This window comes from Panthera tigris, chromosome C1 (genome assembly GCF_018350195.1).
Source record: "Panthera tigris isolate Pti1 chromosome C1, P.tigris_Pti1_mat1.1, whole genome shotgun sequence".
NCBI lineage: Eukaryota > Metazoa > Chordata > Mammalia > Carnivora > Felidae > Panthera > Panthera tigris.
The window spans coordinates 209946677-209972486 of NC_056667.1; the positions used below are offsets into that span (position 1 = coordinate 209946677).

Genomic DNA, 25810 nt, shown 5'->3' on the forward strand with positions numbered 1-25810 from the left:
AACTTGCATCTCATTAGGCATGAAATGGCAACTCTGTTTCATTTCGCTTTCCCTATTACTAATATGATAATTTAAATCAACAGATATGAAATTTAAAGCCGTAGTTTTACATGACTCTTAGTGCCGAGTAGGATTTACAGTGCAGAAGTCTAGAGATTGCACAGGATCGGTATGGGGGGAGGGGGGGGCTCCCCTGCCAATGATTTGGATTTGAGTCTTACTCTACTCTTCTATTTAACAAGATCATAGGGCCAAAACGGGGCACCGGACTTGCCTTGGCAGAGCAGTTTCATACAACAGATCTGAGATGGAATCTTAGAATCTGTATTAATTAAATACTTCCCTAGTGGCCCTGATCTACAGTGAGGACTGGAAATCACTGCCGTCACCTTTAGAGCCTCAGATATCTTGAGTATGGGAGCAAAGCCCTGCCACCCGCCACTGGGGCTTTTGCGACAGGGCTTAGGACGCAGCAAACTCCCCGCATACAAGCCGGTCATTGCTGCCCTCACATACAGGCTCAGAGGATTAACTCACAGTGACTCCCTCAGCCGTGGGCACCGCTTCCCCTCATGTGTCCACTTCATCACTCTGGCCACATCTGGATCTACAGCAACTGTAGGCTTCGGGCCCTCATGTTTTCTCTTTTAATCACCACCACAGCGGGCCTGTGATGGAGGCGGCTTCAGTGAGCCTACCTGTAAGATCTGCCCGGTGACCCCCGGACTCTGGCTTCCTCTAACACTTCTCTGCAAAGGAGAAGAAAAAGTGCCCCATCACCACCCAATCCCTCGGCGCACCTCCAGTGCAGGCCTTGCAAATCCCCACAAACAGGCCGATCGATCAGAAGGAAAGCGTCTCTCTCCGCTCACCGCTGTCTTGTCTCTTACCGCTACCCATCTGTCTATATAATCAATCCTCGCAACAACTGTCACAAAAAGAAGCATACATCCCTACACTCTGGCTTCAGAGAATAAAGATCCCATTTCCAATTACAAATCTTAGAACAGAAAAGGGCTTCTAGAACATGCTTCTGCAGAACGCAGCCAGGTGTTAACGCAGAGATCCAGAGGTTGGTTTTGCAAGCAAAGAATGCATTCCTTTCACACTTTCCTTTGTTTCTCCCCCTCCTTCCTTCCCCTTCTCTCTCTCTCTTTTTTCCTTCCCTCTTCCCAATGGCATTTGCAATTCTATATCTCACTGAAGCCTTTCCTAACCAACCAGAATATGACTTCTTAGACCTACCTCCCTTATCGATGCGTGTCTCCTCTGGTATAATGAAAGGGAGAGAAAGAGAGAAGAGAGAGCGATCAGTGAATCAGTGCACTGGTCACCAATCCTAGAGCCATGCAGGAATTAGAGAAGCAGGCCTAGTAGAAGACTGTAGGTGGGAGCTGAGGCCTGGCCATCTCGAGTGTGGCCAGAACTATGGCAAACAAAAGATCCCCTGGCCTCTGTCCAGGGAGAGCCTCAGCACAACTCTCGACAAGAACGGCAAGCAAGAACATCAAATAAACACTGCCAGGAAGTCCAATTCTCCAAGAGAAGCCAGAAGGGCAGACATTTACATGGAATCTCCTGATCTCCTGGTGCTATGATTTCAAAAATTCTACAAGCACTGTGCTGGCCAAAGGAAATATGGCAGCAAGGCCAACGTGTCTTGCTGACCAACCACTTGCAAACTTGACCTGGAGAGTCTCTGTGGCAGGGATGTTGGCTGGCCCCATGAATCTGTTTCCCCTCCTTCCCAGGCACTCAGCTGGGCCGCATTTCTCCCCCTCCCCTGGAATTAGGTATGAGCTGAGGACTGAGTTGTAGCCAATAGAATGTGAACAAAAAGGACATGTGCTTCCAGGGAGAAAAGACTTTAAAGAAGCAGCTGTTCTTACTCGTGCTATCTCTCCACTTAATACGAACAGCAATAAGCCCACAGGAGCAGTGGAACCAGACCCACCAAGAAGCCTGGGTCCCCGAATCACCACATGGAAGAAAGCTACCAACTGTTCAGAAACACAGCGTTGGATGGTGACCTGGGAAAACACACGTACAGTGTTTCACACTTTTCATATTTTAGGGTATTAGTTATTGCAACCTAGCCGGACTCATGTTTTTTCTGTTTATTTTGAGAGAGAAAGTGTGTGCGCAAGCAGGTGAGGGGCAGAGAGAGACAGAGAGAGAAAGGATCCCAAGCACGCTCTGCACCATCGGCGTAGAGCCTGATGCAGGGATTGAACTCCCGAACTGGGAGATCATGACCTGAGCTGAAATCCAGAGTCAGATGTTTAACTGAGCCACCCAGGCAATCCCTAGGCTGGTTCATTTAATATGGTCTCCAGGATCTCTCAGCTTTGGCTCTGAAAAATAGTAGCCCTTCACCATCATTGAGATGTCCTTACTACAAATGTGAGTGGATTGCTTTCATTTTTCTCTCCCAGACATGTTTATCTTCCACTCTGATTATACTGGGTCCTCCATTCCTATTCAGATAAGTTTAGTTTTTATTAATCAATTGTTTAAAGGCAGAAATTAGATTGTCCAGAGCCCTCAGATCAGATTCAGAACCAGGATTATCACAACATTTCTATTAAGGAAATGTCACTACAAAGGAAAATGCAAAAACATTTTGAAAATTCTTCTCACATAATCAATTAAAAAAAAAAAAACAACTACAAAATATCTCCCAAGAATAAGGTGATTAGTTTTTATAGAGGCCCTTTCCCTAAATGTTTGTTTAATTCCTTTTCCTTCTACCCAAGATGAGCTCTCAGAAAGTTTCATATAAGCAAAGGAAAACAATGAACTTAAAAAAAAAAAAGTTAACATATGGAAAGACATGAGAAGATTGGCATTCTAGATTCGATTCTTTCCACAAAAGGGAATTTTGCCACAAAAACCCAAAGGGTGGGAGAACTCAGAAGAGTTCAAGGCACTTTTCCCAACACCTTTGGCTACATAAGTAAAGATAAAATTCAAAGAACATAGCTTGTCGTCTGACAATTTTAGTTCTTTATCTGCAGATAGTTTGTTGGAAAGTAAGAAAAGGAGCTGACGGGCGCCTTGGTGGCTTAGTCAGTTAAGCGTCTGACTTCGGCTCAGGTCGTAATCTCACAGTTCGTGAGTTCGAGCCCCGTGTCAGACTCTGTGCTGAGAGCTCGGAGACTGAAGCCTGCTTCGGATTCTGTGTCTCCCTCTCTCTGCCCCTTCCCTGTTCTTGATCTCTCAGACTCTCTCTCTCTCTCTCTCTCTCTCTCTCTCAAAAATAAATAAACATTAAAAAGAATAAAAAGGAAAAACAGAGAAGCGGCTTAACACGACGTGCCAGTATGGCACTAGAAGCCAGCAGTGACCACGGCAGATCAGAAAATAAGATCCAGCCCATCCAGACAGGCTCCTGTGCGTGCAACAGTCCCATCCAGGCAGGGCACCTAAAACCTTGGCAAAAACAGTTTAAAGAGGGTTAATAACTTTTTCCATTCACTTTCAGCCAATAGGATTTAATTAAGTATACTTTAATTAAAATTTAATCATGCTTTTTTTGTGGCCGTAGACAGCCTCCGCTAAAAATTTCATGAACGAGTATTTTCCAAAACCCTTTTCCAAATAAAGCTGCCTTACAATGAAGAAATATTTATTATGGTGATACCATATTCTTTCCTCAAAAAATGGGAAGTGATGGGGGAGGGGGGTGCAGAGAAATGATTATATAAAAGACTTTATACAACAAAATGTGAGAAGCTGGCTTGGGGGAAAATATTCTCCCTAAATCAGGGGGTTGAGCAAAGGAGCATTTGTTACATTGAAAATTACAGTAACTCTTCACTTGTGCAAGTGTCGAGAAGTAGGGTGTTTTGAGTCAGCTAGCGGCCATATTCCCAGGTCCTTCACTCATTTATTTGCTTGATACATTTATAGGCAGAAACTATTATGAGGACAGTGGTCTAAATACCAAGCTGATGACTCCAAGTGCTAAATCTTTAGTTGACTATGACAAAGGAAAAATAGTTGCGTATTTGGGATTTTCTTAGTTGTGTGAGCAAAATGTAGCTGTTTTATTGAGCACGTTTTCTATCGATACGAACATAAATTGTATCACTGGGCTTAAATGCAGAAACGCTTTCATGGGCCACTGAGAAATGTAGGATTCCCTACGGACATGTGGCTTTCCCTAAGCCAAATAGTACCACGCTGTATCTCCAATATGCATTTGCAAGCTCTTTGCGTCCGTCCATCCGCAGAACATGATGCCCGGGCATGATGGTAACTTTTCTCACCTGCTTCTGGACAGACCCTGGTTGTGTTCTGGGTGGGTGAGGTTGTCGGAGAAGTACCTTTCCAAGAAAGGAAGCTCCGTAATGCAACAATATTCATGCCATCCAACAGCAACACACAGTAAAATGTTAGGCACTATCACCAAATTTCCATGAATCAGCATTTTAAGAAAGTTAGAGCTCCATCAATTTGAGGTTGCATACAATCCTGCAAACAACTGAAGATTTCTCTAACGAATAAGAAACTTAGTGGGTCTCAAGGCCACTCTTTAAAAATCTATTTTAATTTTACAGTTTCTCAAATACAGAAAGCGTCAGACTGGCTCACTGCGTAACAACCCCAGACAACCCAGATCACACACTACATCTGTGTTTTAAAGTCAGACCCCTGGAGTGTCTGGGTGACTCAGTCGTTTGAGCGGCCGACATCAGCTCAGGTCATGATCTCACCGTTTGTGGGTTCGAGCCCCACATTGGGCTTTGTGCTGACAGTGAAGAGCCTGGAGCCTTCTTCGGATTCTGTGTCTCCCTCTCTCTCTGCCCCTCCCCCACTTGCTGTCTGTCTGTCTCTCTCTCTCTCTCTCTCTCTCTCTCTCTCTCAAAAATAAGTAAACATTAAAAACATGTTTTTAAGTCAGACCCTTATTATGGCCTCTTTTTCTTAGAATTTGCATTTTCTGTGGAAAAACAAATAGAAACGAAGAAGAAATACCTGGCTAAGAGTTCTACCTGTTTGTGTGTTTGTTTTTCCTAAAACAGTGTGCTTCCTAAGCCATGTTTAAGTAGATTTGTCCTCAGTGCCTTTGAATCAGGTGTCCAAAAGTTTCTTCTGGAGAAATTTAGAATTCCCTTTCAAAGAACAACTTTTTGAAGTTCACGCAGACATGAAGCAGTAAAGTCAGCACAGGGAGATGTTCCATAGCTGTCACATGTCATGTGATTTCTTTTTCCCTCCTCTGTCAAAAGAAACACAAGCCCAGGTTCTGTTATGGCAGAGGAAACTCCTCTGGAAAGTCACTAAGAATTGGAGACAAGTCCTCAGCAGCTCTCAGGAGCTCTTGATGGTCTACCTAGAGCCGGAGAGGGGGCTAAGCTTGGAAAAGTATCTTTCTGATGTGCTATTTTAAGTCTATTTCCAGGCAAACAGATCCTTGTACAAATGTTAACAGGAATCGGCCACAAAGACAGACTGGAGGGTTTCTTTTTCAAGGGTTGGACCTCATGGTCATTGCTGCTGTCTGAAGGTTTATCAATTTTTTAATTTTTTTTCAATGTTTATTCTTTTTGGGGAGAGAGAGAGAGACAGAACATGAGCAGGGGAGGGGCAGAGAGAGAGGGAGACACAGAATCTGAAGCAGGCTCCAGGCTCCGAGCTGTCAGCACAGAGCCCAATGCAGGGCTCGAACCCAGGAACCATGAGATCATGACCTGAGCCGAAGTCACCGACTGAGCCACCCAGGCGCCCCTGAAGGTTTATAAAGCACTGTTGGGGGTGCATGTATTCAGGCACAAACTACAAGCGGCATTTTATCGGCTTTTGCCACCTACTTTTCACATCAACCCTACCAGACAGGTAAATATCCCCAGGTTACATATGAAAAAACCGAGGTTTAGCTATTTATTCCAAAGCACAGCAAGGCAAGTGGGAGAGACAGAATCAGAAGGCAGGATGGCTGAGCCCCAGATTACTGTCATTCCCTATTCCTCTTCCCAGCTGAGCTGCCCTCGAGTACACACTCTTACCTCACCCATGACCCTCAGCTCCTTTTCCAAACTCACTCTCAAAACTAATCTCCTTTGTAACCAACAAGGCAAATTAATGACAGAAGGGGAAGGGATGAGCATATAGTCTGGTTCATGAAATAAAACAAAGTTAACCAGCAATAGAGGGAGAAAGAAAAAGAAACATGAGTTAAGAAGCAGGTCAGACCTGGGCTCCATCCAATCCAGCCTCTGTGACTTACCCATTTTGTAATTGGGCGAGAAAATTAACCGCTCTAAGCCTCCACCCTTCATAGTGGGAATGCCCAACTTCCAGGGTGTCTGAGAGAAGAGGGCCCTCCTCCCATCCCCAACACGTGACCCAATCACAGCCCGGGTTCAACTCTCGGGCTCTCTGGTCATTGAGCATCATGTCTCTCAAGGGACACCCTGTCCATACCATCAACAGTCTTGAAAGCTGGCTTTTTTCAACTAGAAAAATTAAACTCAGAGGATCTGAGCCAAACCCAAAGGCAAAACTTAGAATCCAGAAAGGTAGAGAAAGTGTGGATTCAGGGAGGAACGATTTCCACCCCTTACGCCCCAGGGCCCACTTGCAAGAGTAACAAACTGCTGACAATTTTCCTCCAAACATCCTCGTTGGTCAACACCCTGTCAACTGACATCATCCATTCTGTGGGCAACCCCTCTCCTAAAATTCTACAAGTAATATGTCCGTGTGTATTTCCAGGATAGACATTATACCTTCCTCCTATTTTCAGATACTTCACACTACTAGGTAAAGAATGTGTGTGATTTTTGTCAATGGGAAAAAAACCAAAAACATAAATCATGTAATACACTTGCAGTCATCAAGCTGGCCAAAGACCCTTGATTAAAAAACCAGCCAGAATTAATGGACTACCAAACCCTATCAACTCTACACATTCTTAAGGCATGTACGACTTAATAAAGAGTATGCCAGAAATACAGGTAGTAAATCATTAAATTTTGAACTGGAAAAGGCGTTCCATTTTACCTTGACCAACTGTCTTAAATTAAAAGAAAACTGAAACATTGAGGTGAGGTAGGTGTGCCTATAAACGTAAAACGAAAGAATGATATCTGATGTGATTCGGCTTAAGTTCTGGACTCCCTTCTAAGTGTTTTTATACGTAGTACGACTTTTCATTCCTACAACCCAGTGCAGCTGGTATTATTAATAACCCCATTTTACAGATGCGGAACAGAAGTTGAAGGAGGCTAAAAAAATCTGCCCAAAGGCATATCTCTAGCAAGTAACAGAGCCAAGACATAAATAAGTCCAAGCCATCTGACTTGGGAATCCGCTTTCTTGACCACTGCTCTTGACTCAGAACCTGGAGCATGGATTCCCCCACCAGGAATAACCTTGTTGTTCTCAAATGCTGACCATTCCTCTTGTCAAGCGTCTAGTGAGCTGTCTGGGCAAGTCGATCAAAATGTAATTACTTCCTAAGAAGTATATTTGAAGGCAATTGAAGCTGTGGTTGATTAAAAACAAATCTACAAGCATTTAGGATTTTAAAAAGTAGAATTCTAGAATCAGATACGGGTAGGATGAAGACATTATCAGAGAATGGGAAAGAATGGAGGTTTTTTATTAAATAGTTTTCCTATCACTAAAGATCCACATGCTTGGGGTAAAAAAGGAAATTGAATTCACACAGAAGGGCATATGGTGAAATACAGAAGACCCTCCCCATTCTCTGAATTTCAATGTCAAATCCCAGAGTCAATCACTATCAGCAGGGTTTCTGTTGTTGTTTGGTTTGCGTTTGTGGTTTCACTTTTGCATCTCGTTCTAGAAATTCTCAATGTGGTTAGAAGCCTGAAGAGACTTTTGTTTCCTTTTTTTCCACAAATGTGACCATACCTAATTACTATCATACAGTTTCCTTTTTTTCTTACGATATATTGAACATTTTCCCCTAAGAGCAACCCACAGTACATCTTATCTCCCACTCCTCTCCCCTCCCCCGCTCCAAGAATATTCCAACACCAAGATGGCCAGCATCTAAATAATCACAGGACCCGAAGAAAAGGTGGGTAAACTGAGGAAGATGCTAAGAGTCGAATAATCAGCATATTAAAGCCTTAGGTTTGGATCTTTCAAAAAACATGCAAGTAAGCTATCAAATGCTTAAAAAGTACGTAACTGACACTCGCTGCTATTGACTCCTTAGTTTTTGCAAAGTATTTAGTAAATACTCTTCCACTATGGAGGGACAATAAACCAGAAACAAGATCCAGAAATAAAATCAAAAGCGTAGCAGGCCACTTTCCAAAATGAGGAAACCTATACACAAACAGAAGTAACTGACCCAAAGCCACAAATGCTGTTATTACTGTCATCATCCCTTTGATTTTCAAAGTCCTTTCCTGAAAAGGCACCTCTAAGTTGCCATTTTTTTACAAGATTTTTTTTAAATAAACAACTTTATTTTTACGTAGATTTTTTACTGAGCTACAATTTACATAGTGTGAAATGTACAGAGCTCAAGTACAAATAGATTCAAGTTTTAAATAGATAATACCACTGGACAACCAGAGTTCAGAAGTCCAGATTCCAGTCTCCCGGCCACAAGTGTCCCTTGCTTTCGTTAGCTTCTCTACTGGCACAGCCTCCTGGGGACAGAGCCCCTTCCTACCCAGGGTCTACAGGAAAACCCATCAGAGCTCTGGGATAACTCCAGAAAACTCTATGTCAGATAGTAAAGCAAAGCATGGAACACTCCATCAAAATGAACGTCTGCACGAGGTAAGCTCCAAATTTAATTTCTTTTATGCTGATGAGGTTTACGGGTCTCTGAAAATATGAAGCTCAGCTGTTTGGGATTAGCTTTTGTTTGTTTTGCTTTAATTAATGATAGTGCCTTTCTGGAGAGAAAATAGCACTGAGAAGAAATACAGTCAGAAGTGAACTATTCAAAGCCTCTCCTTCGGCCCTGGCTCTGAAGTGAACAAGATTCCTTAATCTCACTCCAAGTCAGAGAATGGGGGAAGGAGGCAAGGAGTAGCCGCACCTGAAAACAGAGAGGATTTGGAGAAAAGATGAAACTCCGCCCAAGGGCCAAGACAGTCAGGGCCATATATGGTTGACAGCTGCGGAGAGGAGCCGGGATCGCTGGCTTCAAATGACACGGAGACACCCAGCATCCACTACCAAGTCGTATTTCCCAAGATCCTCGCTGCTAAATTGCATTAATTCAGACATAACTCGTTCAGACTTTGCAATAACTCCCTGTCACTATCCGTCTCCTTATCCTAGTGTCCCCAGGTACTTCTAAACACAGTCCCGGCTCTGTCTTTACAGCTTCGTTCTGCAATTCCACTAATGGACCCTCCAGTCACCCCAAAATACTAAGAAGTCCTTCACTCCTCCAAGCCTTTTTGCTGTTTCCTCTACCTAGAAGGCCCTTAAGAGTGAACCCAGATGTCACTCCCTCTGGGAATATTCTCCAAACTCCACTGAAGACTATTATCGGCTGTCTCCACCCCTGTGCACCCCAAAGCATCTGTATATACCTCTACAATAGCCTTTTATTTTCGGTACCTAATTATTATTCTCTCTTCCACTAAAGTGCTAATTCCTTCTCGGTCGCCAAAAGGGGACAAGAGACAGGGCCCTGGAACACAGCAGGTGCTTGAAAAACAAATAGTAACACAAAAGCCATGACATAGACTGGCGTGGGTTGTCTCATGAAATGCTTATACCTGAAATGAACTTCCTCGGAGATTTGCTTCCTGAGCAAAAAAAAAAAAAAAAAGTTAAAAAAAAAATCACGACAACAAAAGATACATAAAAAAGAAAAATCAATGACAATATCCTCCTGTCCCATTTCCTCTTATTCTCATTCATCTCGTGTCCATACGCTGTCGAGCTGTACAAGCTGTAATCACAGGGTACCTCTTGCTGCACATGCTTTGGAAGTCAATAATGGAACCAAGAAGCAGCTGAGGCAGTAACCGGACAAGGCAGGGAAGAGACCAGATCAGGGTTAGCAACAACGTGGAGGGCTACAGTGTTGACCAAAGGTAGGCTGGTGCAGAACAGGTCTCAGAGCATGGAGGGGCAGACAGCCTGGATGTCCAGGGTCTGGGACAGAGTAGACGGGCCCGCTACGGAAGCGGGTTCCATAAACAGAGGCCAGGTTTGGAGCCCTGGGATTCAGGGGACAGGCGGGGAGTGGACAGATGGCTGTGGTGTAAAGACACAAGCCAGACTGAGAAGTGGAGAAGAAGGAGCTACAGGAATGGAAAGACGCAGGGATGCAAACCACTAAGCCCAAATTGTACCCGATAGATGGATTTGCTCGACAGAATCCCTCTACGGATCTTCAGTAGAGTCGGATTAACGTCTCTTGGTCCACACTCTGTTCTTTGCAGTCTTCCTAAAGTCTCCCTCACCTGAATTCTCATTTCAAATGTCAGGATGTGTTAAACTGAAATCTCTTAAAGTCAGTTGTCTCCTCTCATCACATAAATGTGATCACAGACGCAATTATTAATCTCAGTCCAAGCTTCAAAGAGCATTAGGGAATGTGTTATTCAAGAATCGGATGAAAAAAAAGAGAGAGAGAAAGAGAATCATCAGATGGGACCAAAGAGATCATCTCATTCAGGGTTTTTCTTATAGACAAGGAAATGGAGGGGAGAGACCTGCCTAAGGTCATGTGGCTAATAAGCAGTGGGCCACAACTGCTAATACCGAACAAAAATGTGGGTCAGACACTGCACAAATCACTCCATGTATGTGATCAGCTTTAAACCCCACAATGTCTTGAAACCTCTTTAACAGGAAAAAGGAGGCCCAGAAATATCGGGCGACCTGTACAGAACTCACAAGTGGCCAGTGGCCAAATGACAGAGCCCCACACAGAGAGGCATCTTTGCTTCACACACGTTGTATTTGATTCTAACAAAAGGCTGTACAACCAATGAGGAAAACGAGTCAGGGAGAGCCGGAAGTTGGCCCCAAGCCCACAGGATTTGGACACCCAACGGCCCATAGTCTCCAGTGAACCGACAGGCAGTGAGGCTGGGGAACCCAACGGTGGGGAGGGGGATGGGGGGACTCCAGCCGCCAGCAGGCGGCAGCAGTCAGACCCAGGCTGGCAAACTAGGGTTCCATATGTCCAGTAGATGACTTCAGTCTTTCCTGAGACCAAGGGTCTGTTAGCACCCTGTGTCTTTAGACTCAGAGCTTTCACATATCCAACAGGACACCACTTCCCCATTAATGCAAATTAATGAGGTGTTGTTACAGGTTTTTTTAGTTGCCTTGGTGTAAAATTAAAACTAAATAAATAAAACAGTAATCGGAAAAGTCAAATAAGGAAGCCATTTAGTCTAAAACTGTCAGTGTTTACACTAGGGCTTTACTTCCTTCAGTTTTACGGTGCCACTTTGGCTTGACTTTTTCTTTTTTTTTAACTAAAAATTAAAAAGAAAAACAACTTATTTTTCCCCAAATTTCACCAGATTGCTTGAACCCAAAAATATTTTCAAAAATATTCCCAAACTCTCTATCCCACCACATTGGCAGTTCAGCATAGACTTGCTCCCTTGCGTTGCTACTTAACAGCATTATGTATACACAGCTGGTAGCTTCACACGGATTTAACCTCCCTTAAAGAACAGATATTTTCGCTTACACATTTTTTAGTAGAGTGACCAACTTGTCCTGGTTGGCCCAGGATTTCCTAACCGAGGCACTGAGCACTCTGCATCTTGAGAATGCCCCAAGTCCCGGGTAAACAGGGAGAGCTGGACGTTCTATCTTTGAGCTTCTTAGAGTCTTGAGCAATCTAGAGTCATCCTCTCCCTTGAGTTTCTCGCCCCCACAGTTATCTGGAATTATCCCTCCTCACTCCACTGGAACCTGACCTGTCCAAGATCCAATGATCCAACCACAGGCCTCCCACGGGACTTCCACCTTCTCAACTCGCAGCCCTGTTCAGCTTTCCTGTCCACTCCCTCCCTCTTAAGACCCGTTCCTCATTCCTTTTCCACACTTGCCTCCAACTGCTCCAACAATTTCTCTTCACAACCGTCCCTACCCTTGGACTTTCCCAGGGTTCTGCTCTCAGCTGACCCATTTTCTCCTGAGACCAATGTTCCCTGGGCAACCGCCATCCTTCCAACTTCAGCTATGTCCATAAGCCAACACACCCAACCTCCACCACCAACCATTCCCTCCCTCCCAAGGATAAGACAATTCCAACTGTCTGTGGAAGGCACTATGGGATGACTCATAACAACCGTATTGCCGACATATTCAAAACGGAGCCCTCTCTGCCCATCCGTCTAATGGCGCCCTGTCTAGGCTCAGAGAGCAGCATCCCTTCCTCCCATCTCTCTCCCACATTCCTACACCCAAGCCCTTGGCACATGCTGGTGATCCGCCTCCCACATTTCTCTGGGGCTGCTCCCGCCGCCACCGCCATCCCCTCCCTGCCAGACCCCATGGAGGCTCTCATTACCCCAAGGCCACTATCGCCCTGAGTGCCTCCCCCCTGTTCTGAAGCTCTCTGTGCTATCAGAGCTTCCCAAACATAAATATGGTCAGGACATCGGCAATGCCTTCCCAGTGCTTCAAAGGACTGAGTTCAAACTCTTTTAAGATGGTATCTGAAACTTCTCCCAACTTGGCTGCAATGTACCTATTCCCAGCCTGCTCTTGGATCGGTTCTCTTCACACACTCAGAACTCCACGAGCCAGTGCCACAAACACCCACGGGTACGCAGGCTGAGATGAGCCGCTAGTCTCCCCATCATGTCATGTCCGTTCTTTTCATCTTTCTGCAGTGTTGGCTCGCAAGTGCTAATCTGTATGTGGACTTTTCTGCAGTTAAAGGCACGGCATAAACATAAATTTTCACTCCTTTTTCAATGAACATCATTAGTATCCTTATATTATTACTGTATAGCTTCATAATCAAGCTGATGGTTATACAAACACATAATTTACTGAATCATTTCCCTGTTGTGGGACCTTTAGGCGGCTTCCAATTTTTTACTATCATAAACATTACTGCAATGACTTTTTTTTTCTTACACATGGCTTTCGTTGTCTTTTGAATAATTGCCTCAGGATAAATTCCCAGGAGGGGGATTGCTGGGTCAAGGGTGTGGAAATTTTATGATTCGTTATAATTGTTGCCAAATTGCTTTTCCAAAGAGGCTGCACAAATTCCAAAGCTGCCACACCAAGGACTGCTAATTTCCCTAGCTTTGGTCTTAAAAACAAACAAGAAAACCATTATGCATTGGAAACATGTAAAATACCATCTCATTATTATTTTAATTTGCATTTCTTTTATTATTAATAAGCTTAATTTTTCAAATGTGTTTACTAAGCATATTCTAATGTTTACGCATATTCCATGCCTGTTGGTCTACGTGGTGTTTCTTAGACATCAGTTACGATACTCGCCATAAAATTTAACCCTTTGACTGTCCTATTTCATGCAAACGTGGTCCTGGTTCGCTTTGCTGTTTGCTTCTAGCTATGCTGTTGTTCATTTTGGGGCACTCTAACGGGTCCTCCAGAAAAGACAGTGCTAATGTCTTACGTGGGGGTGTTCCAATGGTCCGGATGAAGACAATCCTGAGACACCCGATGGTTAACCACACTGAATCTGGAGTCAGAACAATGAGGCCTAAGCTACACATGCCAGGGGCCCGGGCCACGCACGGCAGGTTTCTGGGCCTCAGTTCTGTCATCTGTGAAACAAGGAGTAACATTTTTAAAGCCCCTCCAAGGAGTTTGCCATTCAGTAAGCCTAACACCCAGTAACATTAGCTGCGTAGATCACACTATCTCCTGCTCTCTCTCCATAAATTATGCATTCCTATCAAACCCTGGACCTAGCTGGAATTAATTTTGGTTTTTGATGTATCCTATGAATTTTAAACCAACTTCCTTTTAGAAATTGACAGACATGTATTTAAATATTATTTTCCTTCCTCTTGTGTCTGAGTCACATGTTATTTATCCATTTGTTTTGTGACAGACCATCACTGTGGGCTTTTCAATATGGACAAAATAAAATAGTGACCCACGAGGCAAAATAGGGACTGATATTCAAGCAGAATATCTATATAACATGTTTGTTTGGGTTTGGTTTTTTTACTCAATTTAATTAAGCTGTCAGGTAGCCAGCATTTTCTAATTAACAACAGAGTCTATTGGCCTCACTAATGGATTCAGAAATTTAAAAACCCTATATTCAAATGTCAGCTCTGAGTTACTGTTTTGTAGCATGTCATTTGGCCTGAACCTTTGCTATTTTTCATTAGTAAAATGAGAATAATAATACCTAACCTTTTAAACTCCCAAGACTATTATCAGGGTCAACTATAATAATGTCTGGAAATGTAAGGCAGGGACACTCTTCCCATTATTATGATTACGATGGTTACCATAAGGTTTGGTTTCCATATTTTCTCGATTTCGATTACATCTCCGTAGCCCCTCTCACAGCACAGAAGTTAAGAGCTGGGAGGTCAGAGTCTGACAATACTTCACGCTCATGACTTGGTCACTGACCAAGTGTTAGATTCAGGGAAATTTGCATGACCTGCCCGAGCTCAGTCTTCTGAGTGAAATGGAGACCATCACGAGGATGGAGTTGGCTCATGTGTGTGCGTGTGTTTGTCAGCCTGTATACACACAGCAGCACTGGAAAACTTCCATAACGTGTTGGTTATTCTTACTGACCCTCAAGAGCTATTCTCTACCCTCCATGCATTGCAGGAAGGAAACAAGAGGCCACTGGAATATTATCTATTTTCTTACCTTCTTCCGGGCCCAGGATGCTCCCCGCGGATTTTCTCAACCACCTCTGGACACCACTCTCCCGGCAGCCTCTGGGCTCCACTGCCCTTTTCAGGACTGAAGGCATCCCACTGATGCTAGTTTCTGGTGCTTCATTATCTCCTATGCATCCCCTTAACTCTGTCCTATTCACGCTTCAATAGACAGTTTGTGCTTTAAAATTTTTTTTAATGTTTATTTACGTTTAAGAGAGAGAGAGAGAGAGAATGCACAAGATGGGGAGGGATGGGGAGGGGGGCAGAGACACAGATTTCAAAGCAGGCTCCAGGCTCTGAGCTGTCAGCACAAAGCCCAATGTGGGGCTCAAACCCACAAACTGTAAGATCGTGACCTGAGCCGAAGTCGGACGCTTAACCGACCGAGCCACCCAGGCACCCCTACAGTTTTGTTCTTAAAGTCACCTCAGTTAATCCTCTGAGCATGCCATCTGTTTTCAGCCCGGAGTTTTCAAACTCTTCACAGCCCTTCAAGGACTATAAGTCTGACACTTGGGTGGCAGGGTCCACATCCCACCTACGTCTGTGGCCCAGTCAAAAGGAAAGCACTGCTCATACCTTCTAGAATTAGTTTAACAGTTGCTTTTAAGAATTTCCACATGGGAACATTTCCTCACTTGTGTTCTCAAGCCCACAGAAAGCTAAGGATACATTGTTGCTGAACCTTAAAGTAACATGAACATTCTGATTTGGAGGAGACCCTGAACTTGCTGCTGTCACATCTGCTGACAAAACTCAGCACTGATGATACTTCCCCCTTCCAAATGACCCCACCCAAGACTATAGACCCCGGGAGCCAGGGATGGTTCCCATTGGCATATTTGAGGTCTCTGTACTCTTCCAGCTTGGACAAGTTCATCCCACCGGAGCTTCGGCCAGAGAGCACTGCCAGAACGTTCACCAACACCCACATGTACGAGGAAATCAGAACCGGGAGGACTCCTAACACTAAAAACTCCCCCGTCTCCTCTGATATTTCTTTCTCATGAAACTTGCCCGGAATAAAATTAAATCCAAAATAAATTCATACATTTCAGAAGTTGGGGCCATTTGGGGCTAGGAGGGGAAGGAAACATTTACAGTTCATACGACAGCATATAACAGGAGCTACCCTGTTGGAATGACCCTCTTTAAGGATGATTTTGTTCCACAGTAACTGCAATAGTGCTGATGTAGACAAAACCAGAGTGTCTCCGGCTTTATTATTTTTTTTAAATTTGCAGTGGCATCATGTTTTCTTAACGATAAGAGAATCTGGAGAGTAGAAATTTTCTTTCAAAGAAATCTGTGCTTGGTCGGAGAAACTGACCTTTGGGCTGACTTAATGAAGCACAACTCAATACATAACTACAAAAGAAAGACCTACACGCGAGGAAATAACCATTTTTATAAAATCACACTTAACCAACAAAAGGGCCTCATCTTTCAAATGTCAACACTGCTCCTCAAAATTATTGCCATGGGTTTCACGCTCAAATCTGTGTTGTCCAGCATGGTTGACACATTGCCCCGCCACACGAGACGATTTACATTTGAATTCGTTAAAACCAAACACGTTTGATAAAAATCAGTGCCTCAGTCACAGCAAGCCACGTGGCAAGGACTCAAGGGCCACATGTGGCCAGCAACCACAGTACTGGACAACACAGATGAGTGAACACGTTCATCATCGCAGAAAGTTCTCCGGGACAGCATTGGGTCAAAGCGCTTCATCCGATGAACTGTGCACATCTACGTTTTCACTGATGGCAGCTCAGGAGCAATAATTACAACATACGGATGCTGAGGACCCTGTTCCGTTCCTTCTCACCTGAGCCTTCCTCTCCAGAGGCCGGAAATGGTAGACGGCCTTAGTGGGCTTGTGACACAATGCCACGCAGTGAGATGCGAGCAGAGCTCCACTGGGGACTCCAGGGGAAACCTTGCATTTTCCTCACAAAGGTAGCTCACCTTGTGCCTTCCCCACATTTGGCCATGCCATAAGTTGGTGACGTGGGGGTACAGCCCCCACCTCTCAACCAAAAGGCACACATATGAGGATGAGAGTCTGCAGACCAAATCCAATAGGCTAGGCAGATGGAAAGAAAGAACCCGCATTTCTGATGACGTAATTAAGGAACTAATCAAACCAATACCAACAACGACTCGTGGCTACACTTGTCACGTGAACAGCTGTATCCCTCCTGTTGAGCCACTGTTAGAAGCATTTCCATTAGAAGCAGTCATAGTCCTCTTGCCCTCGTTATGTATAAGGGCAGGGCCCTGCGAATCAGGTATTCCAAGATCTAAGATCACCCAAATCCTTGGAATCATTAAGTCCACAACAGTCCAGCTGTTAGTAACAATTTATATTTATGTTTACCTACATTCCATTGCTCATATATATTTAAGCAAATAACATAATCACAAAAAGATTTTATTAAATTTTACACTTACTATTTAAGATGTGCATGCACATGGCAAATACAAGTACAGATCTAATGGCGAAACACTGAGGAGTCTCAACAAATGTCTGAGTGGGGCTACTATCTTGGTAAGCTTTCTGCTTTAACGAGCACATACTCCCTTTGTGTGTGTGTGTGTGTGTGTGTGTGTGTGTGTGTGTGTGTGTGTATGCAATTTATAAACATCCAGGAAACATATATGGATAGAGATTTTCACACTCTTTCACATTTAAACAAAAAGGTATCTATCAAAACCATGTCGGTAGTCATTTTTCTAAAATGATCTTAATGATTAATGGTTAAGATCCCTTTATACCCAGGAATACGATCTGTCGGTGCCTGAAATTTTACCATGAGAAATATCTTAGGCTTATGCAAAACAGGAGTTTTGAAGCCTGTTAAAAATAGAATTCTTGAGGACAGAAAATATCCCTTATTGGTCCTTCACATTATTTGGTGTGAGAAATACACCTTATCTCAGAGAAACACCAGCACTCTGGAGGCTAATGGCCTGGAGGCTCATCAAAGTGGAATAGTGGAGAAATGGTCGGCTGACTTCTCTTTTTAGCCTAGTCTCAAAGTCATCTAGGATAGCCTAAGGCCATCACTAATATTCTGTGTTTAGCACAAGTTGTGACTCACAAGGGAAGCTGAAGAATGATTTGTGAATGAATGAACGAATGAATGATCAACAATAAAGCCCACCCTTTGCCCCCCCACCCCCCAACACAAACTCTCCAACAGTTCCACCTCACCTTGGAATGCTGCCTACGAGCTAACCTTGAGGCTATATGGCCTCCTAGACTCCACACTGCATAGCTGTACATCACATTTATCTTTACCCCAACTTGCAAGGTGATTGGATGTCCTTGCGACGTCCCATTCAAAGGGAATGTTTAAAAACAATGTTACAATCAGTTTATGGTGATAAATAGTTACATACTTTTCTTCGTATGAAAACATTCCACCAGTCAACTCAAATCCACAGACTTGCAGGAGGGCACCTCTTTTTTATTACCTGACTTCTTCCATATGTCGCTCTTCTTTGGGGTGGAGCTTTAGTTCACCTTCAAAATTTCAGACATGAACCCTCTTTGCTTCATGTAGCCTACATATATGACACACTGATCCTACAAAAAGCGCATCTGAACTTGGCTCCAGGCAGATGTCTTACTCAATAATTTCACCCAGGTGATCTATAAAGTTTTATTTAGCTCCTCTATTTACACATATGGTACATATTAAGGCTTTTATAAAGACACAAGGCATGCTGGGAGAAGGCTCTGCTAGGACTTTACAAAGGGAAACAATCGCCTCAGTACATCGAAGCATTTGATACGTTTTTAACATTTTAATTCAGTGCTTATACACCTCTCTGAGTAATTGCAATGTCCAACCGTGGCCTAGAAAGGGGTGCCAATCTAAAAGAGAATATCATTCCTAATACAGGTCAAGGAGTTTTACATCTATCTGCAGAAAAGAAAGGTGTTCGGAATTGTAATCTGATACCAAAAGCAGATACCATATTGCACTTCAGTATCAGAAAGAGAAAAGAAGGGGGAAGGAAGGAAGGAAGGAAGGAAGGGAGGAAGGAAGGAAGGAAGGAAGGAAGGAGAGAGGGAAGGAGGGAAGGAAGGAAGGAAGGAAGGAAGGAAGGAAGGAAGGAAGGAGAGAGGGAAGGAGGGAAGGAAGGAAGGAAGGAAGGAAGGAAGGAAGGAAGGAGAGAGGGAAGGAGGGAAGGAAGGAAGGAAGGAAGGAAGGAAGGAAGGAAGGAAGGAAGGAAGGAAGGAGGGAAGGAGAGAGGGAGAGAGGGAAGGAGGGAAGGAGGGAAGGAAGGAAGGAAGGAAGGAAGGAAGGAAGGAAGGAAGGAAGGAAAGAAGGGGGGAAGGAAGGGAGATAGACTAAAATAATAAACCTTGATCAGTGAAGCAGAGACCGCAGGGGTTTTCAAGTGCTGAAATTCTTTAGTAAGCCCTGCATTTTGCAGTATGAACCGTTCTTGGCCCTTACTGCACACTCAGATTAAACATCACTCAGATGCGAAGCTTGTTTATCTCTTTTACAATTGGAAGTTTCTGTGTGAATAATTTCTCTAAGCCCCTTTGGTGTAAAGCCCCCTTAGTCATCTGCTTTGTCAGCCATAGGACTTCAACACGTGTTTCACAAGCTTGGACCCTAATTGGATTTAAATCAATAAGAGGAATTTATTGCTGCCCTTGGGGCTTTGCAATATCTGCTTGTGAGGCCTGGTGTGAGTTACTGGGGACGAAAAAGTTCATTTGTTCACTTTCTGTATCAAATTGCAGTCTACTTTTCAAAATCTAGCACATGATAATTTCCAAAGGGATACATTTTGCACACACAAACACCTAAACTCTAGAAACATAAATAAATATATATGTATACCTTCCTGTGCATATATACATATGTACAATATACTATCATTTCTCTTGATTTGTTTCTCTGTGTTTCAATGAGTACTTAGCAGTTTTAAAAAGTACTAAACAGTGTCCTCCATACCTTCCCATTAAATAATCATGCAAATCACCAAACTCCTCTTATCTTGTTAAGACGGGCTCCCGGGCAACAGGGGACCACAACCATGTGAGGCACTGAGTTCTCACCCCAAACAGTGTTCCAGCACAAACCCAACTACTGGGGCACCCGGGTGGCTCTGTCGGTTAAGCGGCCGACTTCGGCTCAGGTCATGATCTCGCAGTTCGTGAGTTTGAGCCCCACGTTGGGCTCTGTGCTGACAGCTCAGAGCCTGGAGCCTGCTTGGGATTCTCTCTGTCCCTCTCTCTTTGCCCCTCCTCTGCTCTCTCTCTCTCTCAAAAATAAATAAAAATTAAAAGAAAGAAAGAAAGAAAGAAAGAAAGAAAGAAAGAAAGAAAGAAAGAAAGAAAGAAAGAAAAGAAAGAAAGAGAGACCCAACTACCAAGTGTCAGGAACAATGTAGAACATCCACATCCACATCACCTGCTGACGGTGGGCCACAGGACCAGGGAAACTGAAGCAGGCTCTCGGTCCACTGAGAGCCAATGAGGCCAAACCAGACCACGTAGTTCAAAGTGAAGCACACAGCCCCTAACCCAGTAAATTCAGACTCAAGCTACCTTTTTGGTCTACGGAAAATTCTCCTCTAAGCCCCACACTTGGCCTTCTCTGTAATTCGCACATTTGGATGCTCCCCTCCTCCTGGGGATATAACATCACATGAATATATCACATCGGCCTTTGGGACAAAACAATGCCTGCCAATTTCTTAACACCTACCATGTCCCAAGTGTTCAACCTGTATTCTCTCTGACCCTTCAAGCCAAGTACTTGCCCAAGGTCACTCAGTTGATCAAGTAACAGAGCCAGAAATAAACCCAAATGTCCACGGCTCCAAAGCAAGCGGTATCGGCTTCCAAACTTGGTCAGGTCTCCCTCATACATGTGTGTGGTCGAAAGACGTATGCCACCACGGAGGCGTCTCAACATTCCAGACGTGGGACGCCTTTCTACATAAACCCCCCCGGCCCACGACTCCTCTTTAACATCCTCAGCTGGGGTCACGGCAATGGAAGTCAGGGGTTGTGTCTCCTAATCCTAATCCCCCCCCATTCCAACCTCGCCATCCACACGCCACCAAAACATATCAACGCGCACGCATGTAATCCATACATAGGCGTGCGTATGTATCTAATCACACGTGTAAGTAAAAAAAGTGCTGGGAAACGTAGGTGAAGTGTGACATGCAAACTAAAGCAGCGGAGAAGCACTCTGAATTGAGACCGAGGGTAGGTGTATTAAACCTGGCTTTCGATATCATCACACGGCCCCTAAAACAAAGGTGTGCTCTGTTTATCAATACAGCGGAGCTACAAGTGTTTCAGATGGGAAGGGCCGAGAATCTCGTACGGGCAGGAAGGGCAAAAAGAGAAGACACTAGATTTCTTCACAAACCACAGTCCTTCAGTTAAACCTATGAATTAAGATCTTTGTTGCAAAACAAAAAAAAAACCCAAAATGGTCAAAACTGCCTCTCCGTTTTTCATGACATAATGAAAATTATTCTAATCAGATGGCTTGCTCAAAGCCGGAATGACAGATTTTAGAAGCGCAGGGAGAGCATGAGGGTGAGAACAGCTTCTGCAATAACGGGAACGTTCAGAGGGTGTCAGGCCGGCTGGCAGGCTGTCACAAGGGTTTTTGAACAACTTACTAATTCTAGATGTACATGAGGAAGGCAGGTGTAGAAGTGTCAGCGATGGGGACCAAGACGAGAAAAAGGATTAACAGAAATGGAAGGTCTGGGCGCCTGGGTGGCTCAGTCGGGTAAGCATTCAGCTCTTAATTTCGGCTCAGATAACGATCTCATGGTTCGTGAGCTCGAGCCCCACATCAGGATCCATGCAGACAGTTCAAAGCCTGCTTGGGGTTCTGTCTCTCCCCCTCTCTCTCTGGCCCTCTCCAACTCGCACATGAGTGTGCACTCTCTCTCTCTCAAAATAAACAAACTTGTTAAAAATGGGAGGTCTTAAAGTCCTGGTGATCAAAAGTACCCAATATGCTAGATTTTTGATGACCACTGTATAATGAGGAAACCTCTATTCAAGCATATGCCTCATTTATTTTTATAGAATCACTTTTAGTTAGTCATTCAGCAAACATGTATTGAGTATTAACTATGGCACCTCGTGTTGGGAGATCCAGGAAAACGTCTTTATTCACACCCAGAAAATAATGTACGGTGCCTGATAAATAAGTTGAACACGACATGTCAAAGATTATGAATGCTCTAGGGAGAAATAGGCACACCAGCCAGAGTTTCCAGAGCTTCATGGAAAAAGATGTGACTTGAATTTAACTTTATAAGATGAGGAGGAATTTGAGACATTGAGGAAAGACAAGTAATCGAAACAGAGAATAGAGCAAGAATGTAAAACCTGGGGGAACCCAGAAAGAAACACAGCAGGGAGACTGACTAGACATCAGATACAGGATCCAAGGTTAGACAGATGAACTCTAACTTCTAAATTTGGAAGCTGGACTTTGGACTTGTAAGAGGGACAAAGGAGACCCACGATAGCCCTTGGGCAAAACAGAGATGGTTAAAAACAGAAAGATTCACCCTGCAGCACTACACAAGGGGAATCAGAAACCATATTTGCCATTTAATGCCTTCCCTTCTACCACATCTCTCTGACTCCAGCCAGAGAAAGTCCTCTGCTTTTAAGAACCTCCTTTGGTTCAGTTGGCCTGTCTAGATGGTCCAGGAAAATCCTCCTATTTTAAGGTTCATAATCTTAATTATATCTGCAAAATCCTTTTGCAATGCAATGTAGTACAATAAGCAGAATATCCCCCCACAAAGATGTCCGCATCCTCACCCCCAGAACCTGTGGCTATAGTATATTACAACGTAAGCAGGAGTTAAGGTTGTTACCCAGCTGACCTTAAAGTAGAGAAATTATCCTACATTATCCAGGTGGGCTCAATGTCATTCCAAGGGTCTTTTATTCTTTTATTTATTTTGTTAATGTTTATTTATTTTTGAGAGAGAGACAGAGTGCAAGTGGGGGAGAAGCAGAGAGAGAGGGAGACACTGGAACTGAAGCAGGCTCCAGGCTCTGAGCTGTCAGGACAGAGCCCGACGCGGGGCTCGAACCCATAAGCCTTGAGATCATGACCTGAGCCGAAGTCAGAAGCTTAATCGACTGAGCCACCCAGGCGCCCCAGCAAGCGTCTTTTAAATATGAAGGAAAGAGGAAGAAGAGTCAGCATCAGTGATGGTGTATGAGAAAAAAGAAAGACCTGTCCAGCTTTGAAGGCAGAAAGGAGCCATGAGCCAAAGAATGTGGGAAATCTCTAGAAGTTGGAGAAATCAAGGAAAACAGGCTCCCTTGAGCCTGGGAAGGAGGTCGTCCCTAGCAACACTTTAATTTGAACCTAGTGTGACCCATTTTGGACTTCTGATCTCCAGAACAGGAAGACAATAACTCTGTGTTGTTTCAAGCCACTAAATGTGAGCTATTTTATTACAGCACTGAGGAAACTAACATATAACAAACACGTTCAAGTTTGGGGTTATCACGGTGTGGGCACTTTTGCAGGACATTCAGCCTACTTTAGGTGCATGCTCACCTCTTACTGAATCGCAAACCAGGATCAGGTAAGCAAGCGTGGAAATTTCTGATGGCCACGTTATTGTCAAACAAGGACCTACTTTGAAAAGCCATTATTATGACAACATATGGGGTATGTCAAGTGCCTAGCACAGTGTCTGACCCCTAACAACCTTTAATAAATATTAACTGTTATTTTTACAGAAGAGATTGCAAGTCTAGCTTTCCGCATACGCCATGCTTTCTTCTAGGTGCTGAAATGCCAATTATGATTCTCCTCCCCCCACCCCACACTTTCCTCCTCCCTCCCCCTAAGCATTCTCTGCTCCTACAGGTCTGTCCTCTACCCCCAAGGCTTCATCATCAACAGGCTGACGCCAATGGCCAGAGGAGACTTTGGAAGCAGTGAGTGTCTCCACTGGAGAAAAGGACTGAATTCAGGAGAAGAAATAAATCAAAACCAGCGCTACCTTACTGGAAGCAGCAGGCAGAGCAGAGGAACTTCCCAGAGGTTGTGGTTCTGAAAGTTATACTCAGGGCGGCAAAACTGCAGGCAGCCCTAAAGTCCACTGATCCGCTGACGGGGCCCTCAGAAGGCGGAAGCTTAGGAGGAAAAGTGGTGGGAGAGCCAACAGCAGCCAAATGGATATTTTCTAAGATGTTTATAATTTTTTTTTTTCATTTGAAATCTAAGATGTATTTGTACTGATTTTTCCTGACTTTTCAACACTTCTTTTTTTTTTTTTAATGTTGGCATGAATCCATGAAATTGACACGGGAATGCTGGCATTGTCATTTTCCTCCACTGTTACAACAGCTGACCAGTATTGTCATCGTTCTCAAGCAAGTGGATAAGGTCATGATAGTGACGCGGTCATCCCATGAGGTCCTTCAGATGGACGGGCCAAAGGGATGAGAGATTAAAATCATTCAAGAAAAGTGGCTAAGAGCCATTGCATTTTGAAGTGAGGAAGCCCAGACCAGGAGGGTCTCTGTGAAAAGAGAGGCACTGTGATGGCTTCCAGGCATCTGGAGGGCAAGAGAACAAGGGTCTCATGGTTGGTTTCAAATAAGAAGTGGTCTGTGGCAAAGCCTGTTCTTCAGTGGGGTAGAAAACCAAAGCCTGTGTTTAGAGGAAAAGATCTGAATATCACGTTGGAACAAGACTCCATGAAAGCTGGTGATAGCCCATCACCCCACAGATGACCTGACAGAACTACAAATGATTTAGTCTATGAACAAATTCGTAACGTACGTCAGCTTTTAAGAAAACCATGTACATGTAGATAGTCACCGAAGGGGTCCGTTCAGGTATACATTTCTAAGAATGAGTCCCTCTTTTAAGAACACCGGTCTCCCTAACATAAATTCAACCCAAAGAAAAGCAAGTAACAAAAGGAAGAAGAGGGAGAAGCAGGAGACATCTCATGAAGGTAGGTCCAAAAACTTCTAGGGGATTCAGACGGGCAAGGAGACGCCATTTCCAGATGGAGTGGTCAGTTGGGAGCTTCACGGAGATGGTTCTCTCCCAAGCCCTGCTGTGTCTGGGAGCACAACCACTGCTTCTCCCCTTATAAAGGAAGAGCCTCCTTTATCTGAGAAGGTCACCTTTTCCTACTGGCAGTGCAACTTCAGGAAAGACCCTCCTAAAAGGTAAAGGAAGAGGGAGAAGCTCGATGCGGATGGCCAGACCAAATGTGTAAACCTTGCTTATTGGTAGGAACTGGAGGCTATAGTCAGGTCACTTCCACATCCTAGGAAAATTCAAGAAGCAACGTTCTCCCTAAAAAGATTTGGGGTGGAGGGGCATCTTGAGCAAAGACGGGGAAGAAGGAAAGCACACGTCCCTCTTCCAGTAGAAGGAACAGGCCAGCAGGCTGAAATGCAGGAAGAACCGTCCCGGAAGACAGATAAATCAGCAGCCCAAAACAAATCAGTTCCCCGTTTGTTGTTATACATAAAGTTTTGCCGGAACCCAACCATGCCCATTTGTTTATGTATCGTCTACGGCTGCTTTCACACTACATCAGAATAGAGTCACAGCGGAGTATGTTCTACAAAGCCTAAAATACGGCCCTGCCCTTGGCAAACACACACACAAACTGCTGACCCCTGATACAGATCACCATCTACCTGTTTTTGAAATACTTTAAAATCTCACCCTAATAGTAAGATCTCAAAACAAACAGAAGAACTTGGTGGCAAGTCACGTATAAGAAAATCATCCAGTGTGGGAACTAAGGAATCCCTTTACATCCAGAGAACAATAATAGAAGCCAGCTCCCAAGTTTTACTCATTCTGTGAATACGTTAAAGGATTTAGGAGAAAATAGGCTGTGACCAACATTTGTCAGCTTTGCGGAATGAGTAGTCAACCGATAATAAGAGCACGGCAGTTCTGAACTAC

The 25810-nt window shown here is 44.1% G+C and overlaps 1 protein-coding gene across 2 annotated transcripts in view; it reads right to left on the reverse strand.

Moving 5' to 3' along the window:
* PID1 (phosphotyrosine interaction domain containing 1) overlaps positions 1 to 25810 on the reverse strand; it is a 229497-nt gene that overhangs the window by 168026 nt on the left and 35661 nt on the right. Inside the window, exon 1 of one of the 2 annotated variants that reach the window (XM_042995547.1) lies at positions 14812 to 14833. The exons of the other annotated variant lie outside the window; for it this stretch is intronic. The gene's annotated coding sequence lies outside the window, so the exon portion shown is untranslated. Of the gene's footprint in view, positions 1 to 14811; positions 14834 to 25810 lie in introns of those variants that run through there. 2 annotated transcript variants of the gene reach the window in all.